At 41.0% G+C, this 17123-nt stretch overlaps 1 protein-coding gene and 1 long non-coding RNA gene across 3 annotated transcripts in view; one reads left to right on the top strand and one right to left on the bottom strand.

Moving 5' to 3' along the window:
* Positions 1-1244: 1244 nt before the first annotated feature.
* On the bottom strand, positions 1245-2850 carry LOC141782680 (uncharacterized). The gene is made up of 3 exons (XR_012597159.1): positions 2715-2850; positions 2371-2480; positions 1245-1374 (listed from the first exon to the last, which is right to left on the bottom strand). It is a non-coding gene; the product is annotated as an uncharacterized LOC141782680 (long non-coding RNA).
* Positions 2488-17123, top strand: part of LOC141782513 (protein NDRG3-like) — a 48558-nt gene continuing 33922 nt past the window's right edge. For both annotated transcript variants that reach the window (XM_074659134.1, XM_074659059.1), the window contains exon 1: positions 2488-2676. The gene's annotated coding sequence lies outside the window, so the exon portion shown is untranslated. The remainder of the gene's footprint in view (positions 2677-17123) is intronic.

Raw genomic sequence — 17123 nt, 5'->3', positions numbered from 1 at the left:
TCGATATGCATGAGTATTGCGATATTATGTTGTGCAATACTGTATCGATTTTTAATTAACCTCCTAAAAATCTGACGGCCCGGCCGCTATTCAATCTTTCGGAGGTTGTAGCGGGCTCAGTTTTAAAGCTATAGTGAAGATTCTGGCGTCATGTGAAACTAGAAAACCTAAGGAATTTTCGTGAGGAAAACCTGACATGGTGATTTTCAAAGGCGTTCCTTGAACTCTGACCTCATGATATGTGAATGAAAATGGGTTCTATGAGTACCCACGATTCTCCCCTTAACAGACATGCCTAGTTTATGATAACCACATGCAGTTTTTGGGGAAAACCATGCAGTTTTTTGCATGCGGTATAAATGTGTTATTTTTGCTTTATTCTAAAATAGTGTAATGCTGGTGTGTTCTTTATAATATGACAGTTTTCCTGAAATAAAATTTTAAAAATCGCAATATATATCGTCTTGCTTACAATATCGAAATATTTTGTTGAATACTCGATTCTGATTGGTCAATCACGGCGTTCTACGGACTGTTATGTAAGGGATAATGTACAGCATGGCGGTCATTGTTGTGAAAGAATTCCCGACGTGATGCTGCACGCGAAACAAAGGGGTCTCTCATTTTTCTTTCACAATGACCCGCTAGCTGTACATTATCCCGCTTATTACACGGCTACTTACTGAAGAAATCAATATTTTTACACTTTTTTCTCGTACACTTCTGACTTTATTCTCATAATATTATGACTTTTTCTCGTAAACCTATGACTTTATTCTAGAAATCTCAGATTTATTTTTTTCCCCTCAATGTGGCCCTAATACTCCGTCCTAATTATGGAATTTTTGTCCAATGATGCCAAAAACTTTCTGCTAACTGAAGCTAATGAATTGAATTTTCTACTTTATAATATTATGATTTTATTCTCATAATATTACAACTTTTTTCTCGTAAACTTCTGACTTTATTCTAATAATATTAAAAAAAAAATCTCGTAAACTTCTGACTTTATTCTCATAATATTACGACTTTTTCCTCATAAACCTCTGACTTTATTCTCATATTATGACTTTTTTTCTCGTAAACGTCTGACTTTATTCTCATAATATTACAACTTTTTTCTCGTAAATTTATGACTTTATTCTCATAATATAACCTTTTTTCTCGTAAACCTATGACTTTATTCTCGTAATATTATTACTTTATTCTCGAAATCTCAGATTAATTTTTTTCCCTCAATGTGGCCCTAATACTCCATCGTAATTATGTAATTTTTGCCCAATGATGGCAAAAACGTTCTGCCTACTGAAGCTTTAGATCATGGGTCTGCAACCTGCGTCTCCAGAGCCTCTTTAGCTCCTCTTCAGTGGCTCCCTGTGGATTTTTAAAAATGGAAAAGAATAACTGTTTTTTGTTTACATTTTCATTTTTATTCATCATTGTTGTAGGTCTATGGTACGACAGTACGACAGAGTATTAGGGCCACATTGAGGAAAAATAAATAAATCTGAGATTTCAAGTATAAAGTCATAATATTACGAGAATAAAGTCATAACTTTACGAGAAAAAAGTCGTAATATTACGAGAATAAAGTCAGACGTTTACGAGAAAAAAGTCTTAATATTACGAAAATAAAGTCAGAAGTTTAAGAGAAAAAAGTTGTAGTATTATGATTATAAAGTCATAATATTATGAAGTAGTATTTTTTTTCGTGTTATTTTCTTTTTTTCTCGTAAAGTTATGACTTTATTCTCGTAATATTACGACTTTTTTTCGCATAAAGTTCTGACTTTATTCTCGTAATATTATGACTTTTTTCGCGTAAAGTTATGACTTTATTCTCGTAATATTACGACTTTATTCTGGAAATCTCAGATGTTTTTTTCCCTCAATGTGGCCCTAATACTCCGTCCTAATTATGGAATTTTTGCCCAGCAATGCCAAAAACCTTCTGCCAACTGAAGCTAATGAATTGAATTTCTACTTTATAATATTATGACTTTATTCTCATAATATTCCGACTTCTTTTCTTGTAAACTTCTGACTTTATTTTCATGATATGACTTTTTTTCTCGTAAACTTCTGATTTTGGTCTAATAATACGACTTTTTTTCTCGTAAACTTCTGACTTTATTCTCGTAATATTATGACTTTCTTTCTCGTAAACATATGACTTTAATCTCGTAATACTATGACTTTGTTCTCGAAATCTCAGATTTATTTTTTTCCCCTCAATGTGGCCCTAACACTACGTCCTAATTATGAAACTTTTGCCCAATGATGCCCAAAACCTTCTGCCTACTGAAGCTTTAGATACTTGTCCAAATTACCTAAATCGGTGTGAACCCTCTGCATTTTGTGTCCCCATACCTTGGGAGTCTCGTCTTCATCATTCAGGAGCAGAGTGAGACCTCCTGCCTCCCCCCTCTATCTGAGCTGAGCACCGCCTCCTCCCATTGGCTCCTCCGCGCTGTGTGTCTCTGCGACACAGCGTGTAGTTCCGCCCAGAGAGTCGCACAGAGAAATACTAGTTGAAGCAGAGGAAGCGGCGGGCATAGAGCAACGTGTACTGTACAACCTAAATTTACGTTATTAACGTTCATAATCAACAACACACCCGGAGAGGAATTACCTGGAACCCCACAGCACAGCACACTTATCATATTTACCGACGAGGTGAGTCTTTAAATCCGTGTTTTCGCGCTAGTATTTACCGTTTACAGATGTGTCCGATGGATGCCACAGGAGATCATCTCAACCTGTTCACGTTGCTCCACATATATAACCGAGTCGGTTTGAATGGTGGCACAGCCGTTAAACAACTGTTAGACAGCTGTTGGAACAACAATGAACCGTTACTGTGAACGTTCTAAAAAACACGTTTTAAAAACGACCGTTAGTTTTTGAAAGAAGCGCGAGCGAAGCGGTTCAATTCGACCAACTGCAGCTCCATTGAGTTCAGTAATGCGACATAAAACGGCTATTTTAACACCGTTTTCTTCATGTTTTTACTGCGGTACGTGCTGGTATTAGTTTGTTTTCTGTTACATTATGTTCCCCTGCTAAATAATAACTTAGCTTCTATCTCTATATAATGAAATGAGGCCTGTCACGATGCGTTTACATCGTAAATTACCGAGCTAAAACAACTGATGACATGTTAGCCGACTAGCTTGATGACTTTAATACAGTCATACTAAACAAACTTAACATAAAATCACTGTTGGAATATGTATTATTCGTATATAGTAGTTACTACACTTTCAGGTTATAAATATAACTTGTACTTATAGATTTATTATAGCAATATTGATATTATTTTTTAATTTTGTCTGTATGTTGACCATGAAACCTGTAATGCTATAGCTAAAAAAGGCCTGTGTGTTGAATGTGTGGTCTCCCATTGTGTCACTGTGTACTGTAGATATTACTCTTTATTCTGCAAATTTTTTCCAAACACTAGACTTGACAGATCCATCCAAGGTCACACAGGTGGGAAGTGTAAGAGAGGGGGCATCAGGTGTTTCCCCAACTACATCAAATATCCATGGTCATCTAGGGATATATATTTTAAAAGGACATTATACAGTTTCCCTGCAAACCTATCAGGAAAAATGGGAATATTAAAGTAATTATAGTTATAGGAGATTTAAAAATACCATGAAGTAGAAGGTCATTATTATTATTATTATTATTATAAGTACCACAGGCACTGAAACACAATCTGTATTTTAAAGGCGTGATAATGGTATTAGTTTTTTTTCTGTTACATTATATCCCCCTGCTAAATAATAACTTAGCTTCTATCTATATATAATGAAATGAGGCCTGTCATGATGCGCTTGCATCGTAAATTACAGAGCTAAAACAACTGAAGAAATGTTAGCCGACTAGCTTGATGACTTTAATACAGTGATACAATAACACAAAATCCCTGTTTGAGGTATTATCCTTATATAATAGTGACTACACTTTTAGGTTATAAATACAACTTGTACTTACAGATTTATTATAGGAATATTGATATTATTTTTTAATTTTGTCTGTATTTTGAACAGGAAACCTTTAATGCTATAGCTAAAAAGGCCCAACGCTGTGTGTTGAATGTGTGGTCTCCCATTGTGTCACTGTACTGTAGATATTACTCTTTATTCTGCACATTTTTCCAAACACTAGATTTGGTGGATCCATCATAATCAACCAGATTAGTCACAATATGATGATGTAGCTGCAGGTGTTTAAACCATTCAGACACCACATGATGGATGACAATGTCACTGGTGGTCATGCGAAGGTCACACAGGTGGGAAGTGTAAGAGAGTGGGCATCAGGTGTTTCCCCAACTACCTCAAATATCCATGGTCAGCTAGGGATATATTTTAAAAGGACATTATACAGTTTCCCTGCAAAACTATCAAGAAAAAATGGGGGTATTAAAGTAATTATAGTTATAGGAGATTAAAAATACCATGAAGGTCGTTATAATCTTTGTGTTAAGTACCACATGCACGGAAACACAATCTGTATTTTAAAGACGTGATAATGGTATCTAATAGTTTAAATTATAGTATTTTATGGTGGTGGGGGTTACATTCAGGTGTCCTATCTCCTACAATGCCCTTAACAGTGTCACATGATCTGTAAGGCTTGAATGGAGCTTACACAACAACAAGGCGTTTGTTGTAACTCACAACACCGTCGTAAAAGAATGTTGGTAAAACTGGAAAACCTAATAGATAAAGAACTATTTGACAGAGAGCTTCTTTCTGCAAGTAAACCAGTCTTTTGTTTTGTAAGCAGGGGAAAGAGCAGATGGCGAGTAGTTTGAGGTTTATTGCCATATCGTTGGAAGCAGTCCGCTCCTGGTTGATTATTACCGTGAAGGCCCAACTAATGGGAGTGTCAAAAGTTGTTAATTAAGCCACACATTGTACTAGAGATATCCAGGAAATGGTCTCTCTAGGCTCTAATCATTAGCCCCCACTGAGATTTTGAATAATTTAAAATGGGTTTATGCGCTATTATTACAACACGTTGTTTTAAAGATTCCCTGTACGATATCCAGAGCATTAATATAGCAGCAAACAACTATTTGCTATGTAAAGGTATAGAGGAGTAATGTCTACCTGAGCAGAGAGTGAAGTTGCTCTCCCTCTGTGTGTCTTGTAATCAGAGCGTCTCTGTGCTTTTTTGACATATCCAGGCCAGTCCTGCATGCTTTTTGTGCATGTGAGCGTGCCCCACTGGCTCGCTCACGGCCGCCGTTCTACACTGCTCTCATACGGTTGTTACAGCTGATAAGGACGGCGCCGTTACGAAAGCGTAGCACCGTCCCATCGGTTCCCCACAGGTTAACACTGTTAGCTCCGTCAGCACTGTTGCCTTTGTTTTCACTGTTAGCACCGTTAGCTACAAGCTGCCGTTTCAGCTGTCGCCATGTTGAGAGCCGTGCGGAGGCAATAGAAATGCTCCCAATCTCGCATTTAGCACCTTTTAAAGCTGTCGGATTTTTTCCTATTCTTTTCAACTTTCACAAGTGCTCAGAGAAATTAAAACAAACTTGCTTGAGCACTCAAAGTTAAAAAAGTCAGCATAACACAACAGTACTGTGCTTTATATTGCATTTATTCTGTAAATCACTAATGTAAAGTAATATCAATATGTCACCATCAAGAAACAACAAAACTATTAATTTGCCTTTCAGCATGGATTACTACTTACGCATAAATTATTACAGGATTACAGAGAACATAACAAATGAGAAGTGCTCTTGTGTAGGAGAGGATTTCTTGCAGGGATGAAAGTCAGGGAATAACGCTCACTGGAGACACAGAGACAGTAATTAAGCCACCGTGCTGACAGTCAGTCTGCCTTGTGTTCACTCTCACCTCAGCATTACTGTGTCTGCTGATTTGCCAGCCCTGCAGGGGGAAAGCATAATCTGTGCCATAGACATGGACATTTACTGGGACTTCTTGTCATAATTGGAAGCACCTTAGGTATTTCCAATAATGAGAAGGAGTTCTGGTGCTGCTGTTGTGTTGTTGTAACTGAACTGCATCTGTAATTTAAGCTGCGCCAGGTCTAGAGTTACAGCACACGCTTTCAGAACAAAAACAGCTGATGCAAACACACCTCTATTCCAGGCTAACTCCTTACATTTCCCTTGACCCCAGCTGGACAGCTATCCCATCTTTCTCTGCTCCGTCAGTCTTTACTGCAGCGATGAGATTGATATACTTATAGCAAACAAATAAATGACAAAACACCAGAGACTGTCGCTAGCGGGCATGTGTACAGGGTCCGCACATATTTTCAGACACTCTTATCTGCTGGATCACACCCCTGCTGGGGGAAGGGCTCTGTCTGTCTCCTTTTTCGTGATCAGCATCAGCAATAAAATCAGCAGGTGGTGATGAGGAGAGGCAGAGCACAGGTGGTAAGCTTGTTGATCCAAAGTATTGGAAACAAGCCAAGCTGAACCTCTGGATGCCCCCGACCGTCCTTCACTGCCGCTGTTCATTTAGGATCATATATTTTAAGAGGCTCCCCTCAGACACCTGCACGTATTTCTCTAACGGCACCATCAATTTCCTCTTTTCCTTTAGTTTCTCTGACGGTTGTCATTGATTGCCTAAACTAAACTATAGCTCTCCTTTATTCCTTTAAGTAAGAGAAACTATTTCCACTGTGAAAAATTTCATTGTTGTGTTTAGAGGTCGACCGATATATACTGTAATAACGATAGTTTGGAGCAGGAAAAAGCTGACAGCCGATTAATTGGCAGATATCTTTTTTTCTTCTTCAGCTGCCTAGTCGGCTAGTTTTGCATACGCCGTTTTTAATTAAAAAAATTGTCACTCCGAATTTAATAATTTGTAAGAGAATACCCGATATACGATTTGGTGGATTACATCATTGGAATTTTTTTAAATTTTCTTTCCATTAGGCGCTGTTCTGTGGTTTATGACTGGCCAGGATTACTTCTGTTGCGCGTCTCACACCTTGATAAATGTTACTCTTACAAACCATTAATGTTAGTGCATATTCCCAGGGTTAGGAGGATCCTTAAGTGTGCAATTTCATGATAGAATTAATTAACAACACAAAACAATGACAGATGTTGTCCAGAAACCCTCACAGGTACTGCATTTAGCATAAAGAATATGCTCAAATCATAACATGGCAAACTCAAGCCCAACAGGCAACAACAGCTGTCAGTGTGCTGACATGACTATGACTTGCCCCAAACTGCATGTGATTATCATAAAGTGGGTCTGTAAAGGGAAGACTCGCTGGTACCCATAGAACCCATCATCATTCACATATCTTGAGGTCAGAGGTCAAGGGACCCCTTTGAAATTGGCCATGCCAGTTTTTCCTCGCCAAAATTTTGCGCAAGTTTGGGGCATTATTTAGCATATTTCGCGACAAGCTAGTATGACATGGTTGGTACCAATTAATTCCTTAGGTTTTCTAGTTTCGTGGCTGGATTATCTGGAAGAAGGAACGCCAAATTGGTACAGTTAGCAAGTTACAGTAACAGTGAATGATTTATTTTCCTCCCTGTCCACCTGTCTTGTATTTGGCACAAAGAGTTGAGATTTATATGCGAGAGATAACTTTTTTTCCTCCCCCTCTGCCTTGACTTTTTTGTATGGAGCCTCCATGCAAAACGGCGATGTACGTCCCTGCGTGACTGGTGGCGGCTGTGCAGCCATCGGCCACTATCAGAGCCCAGTTCCGTTGATAACGATCCGAATAATCAACCAAACTGATTAATCGTTCTACCTCTAGTTGTGTTCATGAATACGCGTGTGTGTGAGGGAGATGGGAAGCAAAGAAAGTGGATGTTCCAGCTCTTCACTGAGACAAATCTCAGTTTGTCATAGATACAAATAAACTGGCACACACCACACACTATGTTCTAAACTAAACATGAAAGCAGCTTTATTTACAATGCCCATTATAGGCTGCACAAATTATTTCATACTCGGCTTGCTTTAATGGTCTAGGGAACATCCAGGAAAGTTAAATGCTTTAGTGGTTGTTTTTGTGACGGAGCAAATGGCAGATAGTGTGCCCTGGTGGTTTGAAGATCCTTCACCTCAGGCTGTTCCTACTAAAAGCCGTTAAATTCAGGTGGAGATGATACGCAAAATCCCAATCATCAAACGCTCAGATTTCACTCTGAGAGATTGCATCCCTGGTGAGTGTGTGTAGCTCAGCGTGAGTCGTGACTTGTACATGTTAAATATGTATACTGTTGATACATAGGAAGAGAAATATCTTTCCATGCCATTTTATGACTCATTTGATGCCTTATTGCTGCATTGAATGCTAATGAGCATCCTGAGAGCCAAGGGGAAGCTACGCTGGTTGTTAAGCATTGTTTGTGTTGATGAGAAGAGAAATAACTTTATGTAAATGATGGTGAAAAAGGTCATTCGATTTCAGCGGCGCCACCAGAGGAGCTGAGGATGTCTCGGGGGGGGCGGCCCATGGTTGCCAAGGACACCGGCGACCTCCACGCCGAGCGTTGGCTAAGGAGGTTGCCAGTCCAGACACACCTCTGTGTTTCTGTGGGAGATTGAGTTGTCAGTAATCAGTCATTGAGACAGCCGAGCTGACCACATGGATAACTCCATTAGCAGAGGCTGTGTTCCTGTGAGGCAACAGGCCTCTTAGCACTGATTCATACATTGAAACACTCCGAGACGTGTTCTGATTCAAAGGCCTCGGTGGACTCGAGGTCTTCACTATCTCTGGGCACAAGGGCTCTGATGTCTATGTGCTGTCTGAATATTTCATGGAAGCGTTTCTAAAGTTTCCACCCAGCTTGTTGAACTGATTCTGTGAGTGTATGTGTGTGTGTGTGTGTGTGTGTGTGTGTGAGCTAGTGGCCGGGCTACGCAGATGGTCTCGCTGCTGCCTCCGCAGCTGCCCCCCGGCCAGTCTGACCGCGGTCTACAGATCCTGCTGAGCCTCCAGCCGGGCTCCGCTGCTCTGGAAACTCCGCCTGCTCACATCAGCCAGCTGGGACACACACACACACACACTCAATATTGAGATCCTGATTATTTATCAGGCTTTTTCATTGATTTTAGGGACAACATATTTGATAACACTTCATTTTACAGTTCTGCAAATTTCATGGTAATAGGTGATAATAGGAGTTTTTTAAAGAAATTTCAAAGAAGTTATTTGCTAATTATTATCTATTTACCAGCAGACATGGAAATAAAGCCCATCAATTAACTTTATATTCTTTTCCTGGGAAATGTATTAAATAAATTACTAGTTATTTATAACTGCTTATTGGCAAATAGCAGAATATAATTAATAGTAAATAATGTTTATAATAGATATAAAATAATAATAATAAAAGCCCAGAGTCAAGTCCCAAGTCAAGACAGCCAAACAAAGTAATTTTTGATAAATTTGAATATATACATGAGTATGAATATGTAAATATTGGGATAATTTGGCAGTAATTCCAAAGAAATTTCAAATAGGTTACTAGCTAATCACCTAATTACCATGAAATTTGCGGACCTGTAAAATGAAGTGTTACCAAATGTTTTTATTGCACTTTCACAATAAATAAACAGACTGCTTTCACTTCCATGTTGTGCTACATTCCTGCTAATGTACAAATCTTTGCATCAAAATAGGACTTAAAATAAGGTTCTTCTACACCTGAATTCAGTACATTTTTATTTTGACAGTCAAAACAATTGATATATCAAGTAATACACTTGATTTGATATGCAGCGGAGTTTTCTATGAACGTAGCACACATTTTAAACATCAATATCGCGGTATATCATGTCCATTTCATTTTGAGAAGCCAAAATCGTGATCACGATTAATATTTGATTAATTGGTCGGCCCTAACACACACACACACACACACGTAGCATCCCTCTCGCACTTTGTCTTTCTCTGTGCTGTCTGCACAAGTGAGTATGGCAGAGGAAATCCCCACAGACTGAGCGGAGGCTAGCCTAGCGTGGCGGAATAGGGGCAGGCACTCTGTTAGCAGCACTGAGTGCAGGTCCGACAGGCTCGGCCATTCAGTCTTATTTATAGCCAGATACCAGGAGGAGCCAGGAAAGACTCATTCAGCCCGGCTCACACTTCTCTCTGACCTATCACAGCAGATTTATCGAGACTCATTGGTCTCTTGGCGCCCGTGTCAGTAGTGATGATATGTTTTTTTCGTTTTTTTTTCATTTACCTCATTCTCCCTCCATGCCTTGCTTTGTGTGAGGCCTGCCTATGCTAGTGAGTATTGATTTATTGATGATGTGTGTCATGTAGCTACAGCTATCTAAATTGCTGTCTGTATTGTTGTTCTCTTATTAGACTATTTATCATCGTTTGAAAGGATCTGCGGTGGCAGTGCCTTACAGGGTATTATTTGGAGTCATGGGAAAGATGAAAAACATAATTCACGAGTGTGTGTGTAGCAAGCACAGAATGATTATATTGTATATTGCCATTGCTCACACTTGGAACTTGTAATGTAGAGCCATAGAGTGCTGCAGGGATGATGACATTTTTGTAGGCCAACCTGTAAGTCGCACTGGTTCCCTCGACAAAAAGCCAATGGGATTTTTCCATTGGATTTTGGATTATTGCAGAAAAAAAGCTATGCGGCAAACAAACGTTTATGATACTAACACGTTCTGTTCAGCAAGATAATCTCCACAAATGAACACCCCTTTTATGATTTTGAAGTGTGAATGCAATCAGCAGAAGTAAAAAGCTAAAGTTAGGCTATGAACAAACTACACCACGGTCGCATGAGCCGAGTATACACAACAAGGCTGTAAAGGCGGACGAGTCGCCGTGATGACGTTAACTAGTCTCTAGAGATGTTCCGATGCCATTTTTTTCCTTCTCAATAGGGATTTCGATACCTGAACTTGCAGTATCGACCGATATTGTGTACCGATCCAATATCAGCGTTAACAATAACAATAACAGCTGTTTACGACTGCCCATGTATGGATGTGATATGATTACTATCCTATATATATGTATATATGTGTGTAAAGGCCAATGCGGCATCTATATATATATATCTATGGGAAATAACCTGAGGTCACCATATACTATAAAAATTGTTAAGCTGTAAGTTATTCCACCCTAACAGGAGAATATTAAATGAATTACACCCTAAAGATTGCCCGTCCGGAACGGGCCGATTTGCTTTGTTCCTAGAAGTGCTGCTTGCACCGTTGGGCATCACATTTTTTTTTGTAATATAAGCCCTGCCCACAGCATTTGAGCTAAGTTTGAGGGCACATTCGACACTGCACTCCCCTGGGTCCCCAGCAATACACCAGCCAAGTGTGAAATCGATCAGATGAGCGGTTCTCAAGATATGGGAAGGACAGACAGACAGAGTTTCCTCGCTTTATAGTTAGATGGCATTCAGACAAACCTTCAGTTAAAAATTGCTTTATGAGTAAATTTAGGGTACATTTTGGTTAATTGTCCAGTCTTAGTTTATAGTCCAATACAAGACACATTAAAACACATTAACCCATAAGATTCACTTAAAATTGATATGCAGCTTCTTTACTTTTACATGAAGACCAAAATAGATAATGTGGGGCTATCGTACAATGTACTGAGCAGGGAAGAACATGGGAGGGCTGACTCATGTCCTAGCTGCCCTCACACACACACACTCAAGGCCTTACATATCATACACATACAAAATTCATAACTTCTACACCCACACTTCCTTGTCTGACACAGGCCTAATGGATAAACTGAGTTTCCAGTTTGCTGGTCCGAAACATTACTTCACCAGTGGAAAATACTGCTGTTGGTCTCTGGGTCTGTATTAGTGCAGTAAATTTAGTGTGCCGCTGGAAGTTATGACAAATAATTTTTACGAACCATAGCACTGTATTTAGGAAGCCTCTCTGGCTGTGTGCGTTTTCATGTGAGAGGTGAAGCATGCTGATGATGCCAATAGATATATGGTGGTAAATCAATACAGCTAGATGATGCTCTTTAATCTCATAAAACCATTAGCAGATAAAGTGGCCCCTCAAGGAATAATGTAATTCTTTAAAAGCCCTCGGAGAGTAATGAGGGGGGTCTTGCACTCAGGGGATTTGCAGGATTAGAGATGTGTATGAGTGTATATGTGGTACTGTGGGTGTACATACAATATACTGTGCATTCAGTTGGCTGAGACTATGGGCCCTATTGAAACGATCTATAGCGGATGGTCTAAAGTGCATGGCACACGTGCGTCCCATCAACAACTCCATATTACTGCGTATGAGCAAATGCACTGGTAACCTATTTAACCGGTGCAGGCAGCACTTGGGATCGAAATTCATTATATGATAGTAAGCAGTAGGCTAAATATGATGAACATGTATTAATAAATAATGAAAACTATTGCTTTCTGTTACAACTCACGGGGGGGGCTCGGCCCGGCTGAGCGGAAGCCTCCGGAGCCGGTTTACGCACGGGCTTGCAGACTAGCAGTGCCGGAGAGGCGGTGCGTAACGCGTGGATCCATCAGCCTCAAAATGCCGCCGTTTAGGGGGAGAGGGCCTGATAACTTTGAAGTAGCCTCCATTTTTGAGTTATTTCCCCCCATTCATGTGAATGAGACCCAGACCGGGGCTTGAGCTAGGGCTGGGAGGCGGAGTTAACAAGCTGTGACGACACCGTGGCGGTTGTGACCCCGTGACCGAGCCATGTGAACGAGCGGACGCTACTGCGCCTGTTCCATTGGCCCAATGAATGCGGAAGATCCGGGAAGTCAGAAGTCGAGCCATTTTGGTATCATGCGCCACTGTGCAACTTTCATAGGAATGAACGGGGCCCTGCCTCCACCGCTGAATCCAGTTCTCTTAATACATCCATGGTACACTCGCACACACAGAAGGATGAGGAGAGGATATGCCACAGAGGCGTGTGTGCACCATGATCTCTCTTGTCACGGCGGTCACGCCAGTGATCGGAGGAGCGCGCTGCAGGTTGAGTAATGCAGAATACCCGAGAGCCTTACTTCATTATATTCCATTATATTCTGAATTATCACCTGCCGCCTGAATTTAGTTTTTTCCTTAACATAAATAAAAACATTGTTCTAGTGCTGACACTATATTTAACTTGGGAGGAGGGGAGCTGCTGTGCTTCCCTGTGTGTGTAACAGATGTATGCGCGTTGTGAATCCGCCTATGTAGACACATTTTGTAGACTATGTAGACACATCTTCCTATCTGAATAATGCACCCTTTAAATAGCAGGAAAATACAGTGCCAGACTTTAGACCAGGTTTTTGTTGGTAAATGGCGCAATTGCATTTTGTTGCCTCAAGAAAGCAATGCGTCAACAATGCACCTGACCACACCTCATTTTAAGACCAGGATGCCCATGGGCGCACAGATGGGCGCAAGTACATTTGCTAATTACACGTGGGCATGAAAATGACAACTGCGTCATTCTGAAACTAGCAATGACGCTTGTGTGTCTGTTTACATGGGTGTCTATTTGTGAGTGCAGAGGCTATCCCCAATCCTGCATGAGTAAAAAGGTCAGGGTTTGGGTGTGTGTAAGAGGGGGGGGACCCCCTTTTTGGCAGGTCAGTCAGTGCAGTAGCAGCTATGTGCCAATGAGAATATTAGCTGATGGAAACAGGCTTTTCCACACAGACACACACAGAAAAATTCAAGTGATGGACGATCAGTTTAGGATTTCCATTATTAAAACGATGCAGTTGTGCGGTTCATTAGACACATGTTTTGAGGAGACAAAGACCTGAACACTATGAATGAATATCACGACCCAGAAGACGAGATCAAGAGTCCCTCTCCTCCCACGCACCATTGGATGTGTGTGTTATACTTTCGCGGCAGCACCCGCAATATAGTCCCTGTGTGTCCCGTCCAAGTACAACCTCTACAACATTTTTATCACTTGCATTTTGAGTTATAGCCGGCCAGAGGCTCAGGATATTAAATGTGGAAGTGACTGAGTGAGTCTGCCTTCAGATTCGGTTTCCGAAGAAGGGATGAGTCAATTATAGTAATGCAGTATTTAGCATTTATTAGACCTTTTTAATCCTGGAAGGATCAGAGAAGGAGGTCGGTGTTTGAGGAGGAAGATTTGTTTCTCTTATTAACTGTCTTAAAATAGCTTCTCTGGCAGATTGAGTTGCTTATCTTACATTTCCTTTTGTCTTTGCAACCATTTTGCTTTGTCTTCTATTCAGCGGCCATCTGCATCTATCTCTGTGTGTATACAGCCATTATGTGAAGGTACACCTGAGCAGGATCATGTCTCAAAGCTGCCTAACCAAGTGGTTTTAATTTTGTAGTCAATATGTGTTTTTAGGCATGCATAGAAAAATGTGGATCAGGCTATAGTTATAGATGGAGGAATTCATCATGTGTAGACCCACATAAGAAAGTATTAGGTCCACCTTGACTTGTCATATTTCATATCATATTTATCTTTGTTTTGATCATTTCAGCTGGGCATACACTGTATGATTTTAGAAATGTTGTGTAATTCCTACTCCTACTGTACAAGTAGATTGTTAGCGATGTAAAGCCAAAGCTCACGGTTTATGTGCTCACATGTACCGTCCCGTTGGCCTCTGAGGACCGTTCTAGCTGTTGAGAGTTGTCAATAAAGATTTGTTTGAAAGCTCCCAGGCAGGTTAAGTTTGTTTGCTAGCAGAGGTCTGTACGGGTCACAATGCTAACAAGGCAGAAACGTGCTCATCTCGGGATGGAGTTAATTGATCCTCGGTTCCCCCTGTACACTGCACGGCAAACGACCCCCGACAAAGCTGAAATTTGGTCCGATTCTAAAATGAGTCGTGCGGTGCAAAATTCCGGCCTTTCCTTCCTTCACTTACTTCCAATTCCCAAGGCCTATTGAAACAGGTTGGGACACGGGTCGTGGGGTATAACACACGCGCAGTGTAATTTGGAGCTGCGGTCGTGCGTTGCAAATGGCTCAATTTTTGCGAGTGCAGACCAGATTTTACTGTGCATGTGTTGTACCCCAAAGATATGATGCGTTGATGACGCGTGACATTTCCTCTTTTCACCTCCTTGCCAATTCCCCTTCCCACCCAAGCCAGCGTGATGGCTGTGACCCGTGACCAAGCCATGTGACCAAGCGGACGCTACTGCGCCTGCTCCATGGGCCAGAAGATCCCCAGAAGATCCGGGTACTTGTCCAGCCGGAAGTCGAGCTATTTTGGCATCATGCGCCACTGAGCAACTTTCATAGGAATGAACGGGGCCTCCAACGCTGTATCCAGTTCTCTTAATACATCCATGCTCTCTATTGATAATGTATCATTTCCTTGTTTTGGACCAATAGGATTGCACATTGATGGAAACCACCCCCCCACTCTACTGATAAGCATTACACAATATTGGTGTGCAAGTTACTGCTGAATGCTGACTATGACCCTGATGAAGACATATGTCGGTCGCAACGCATTGGTCGTTTTAAACAATTATTGCCATGTAACATAAAGGCATTTTCATTTTTGTTCAAACTCTACAGTGTACAATGAGCCCTTCACAAGACTGAATCTGCCTAACGAAGTGTTTTCAGTTTGGTTTCAAGTCCAGAGGTGGGTGTTGTTCCACATTTTGAGGCTGATAAGAATAGACTATTAAGATAGATTCGTGACAGAAAAAAGACATCAGAAAACGTCTCATCATAGTTTTTGTGAGCCCATATTGGGAGAAGAAGAAAATCAAAAAGCATCTGTCAGCTTGTGTCAAGAGAATCATATGAGCTGTAAGGAGGATGATGGAGCCTCAGGAGAGCAAGCTGTCATTTAATTAAGTAGACGTGAAGCATGGGGAGCTGTGTGTGTGTGCATGTGAGTGTGTGCTCTCCATCTCCGTGCTCGTTCAGCTGTGGGTGTGTTTGCTGACAGTACCAGCAGGAGCTGTTCTGTGCTTCACTACAGGTCAGCTTTTCTTTGATAGAGAACAAAAGAGCAAACTCCAGATCAGATTCCCTCCTTTGTCTTACCCCTCGCCTCTAGTATAAAACAGAATAGAGTTCAATTATCCTGGTTGTTATCACGCAGGTTGTTATTTACTTCAAAAACTAAAATGCCAAACAAATAGATTTTCCTCTTCTAATTCTCTTACCAAACGGCCCGGGTTAGAGCAATAATCTGGAACTGAGCCTTGTCACAGCCCATTAGCTTTACTCCGGCGGGATTGCTGCCTCTGGAGACTGGGGAACGGTAAACACAGGTTTGGCCTGGTTACAAAAAGTTTGAGGGGGAAGAAATTTCTTGTGACGTCCCCCTGGATGGAAAAGTCTCCCAAGTCTTAAGAGCAAGGCGTCGCCACACTGGTGACTGTGCAGGGATAAGTTGTTTTCACTTGTTTGTAGCCCTGACAGCAAAACACTCTTCAAGGAGGGAGGATAGAAGTTACGCTGTCTGAATGGTTGGCAGGCGGGTAGTATCTCTGGAATTTGTGCTGGCCTATTTTCTGTTGTGATGTGATGCCTGGTGAAGTGCTGACTGAAGACTGAGGCTCCAGTTGAGGAAAGACATGCTTGTGTTCCTCTGTGATAGGAACAGTCATTAGGATAATTTGGCTCCCAGAGAAAGCAGACAGGCAGATGACACTAGGCTACTTCCTCTCGCTGGGATTGAATTGGTAATTAGCTTTGCCCCAAATCAAGGTAGGATCATTTGATGGACGTAGCCCATTAAGGTGTGTCCTTCGGAGGCTTTAAAGGGCCTGACTGAACCTGCTCCTTTGGGAGGCTGTCTATTATCAAGTGAAAAGCTATTATTATTGGGATGATCTTTGTCCACTTGTAATGTCAAAAAGTTTAATCAGGAATTTATCCTCAAAAGATCAAAAACATTTCATGATATCGGAGTTCATAGTTCAACATATTGTGGACAACTGGCAAAAAGTGTACCAGGATAATAATATATGTAAACATCTATATAACTCGGACTATACACGAAGTGGACGTAGTCACCGTGATGTCACCCACTGGTTTGTGGACTGCCGCTTTGAAGCCTTGAGTTCGGAATTTTGTCCGTCGCCATCTTAGTTTTTCGCCGTCTCCAGCTTAGT

The sequence above is a fragment of the Sebastes fasciatus genome, chromosome 1 (assembly GCF_043250625.1).
Source record: "Sebastes fasciatus isolate fSebFas1 chromosome 1, fSebFas1.pri, whole genome shotgun sequence".
Lineage (NCBI taxonomy): Eukaryota > Metazoa > Chordata > Actinopteri > Perciformes > Sebastidae > Sebastes > Sebastes fasciatus.
The sequence above is the reverse complement of the archived record's forward strand: the minus strand, read 5'-3'. Positions and strand labels throughout refer to the sequence as shown.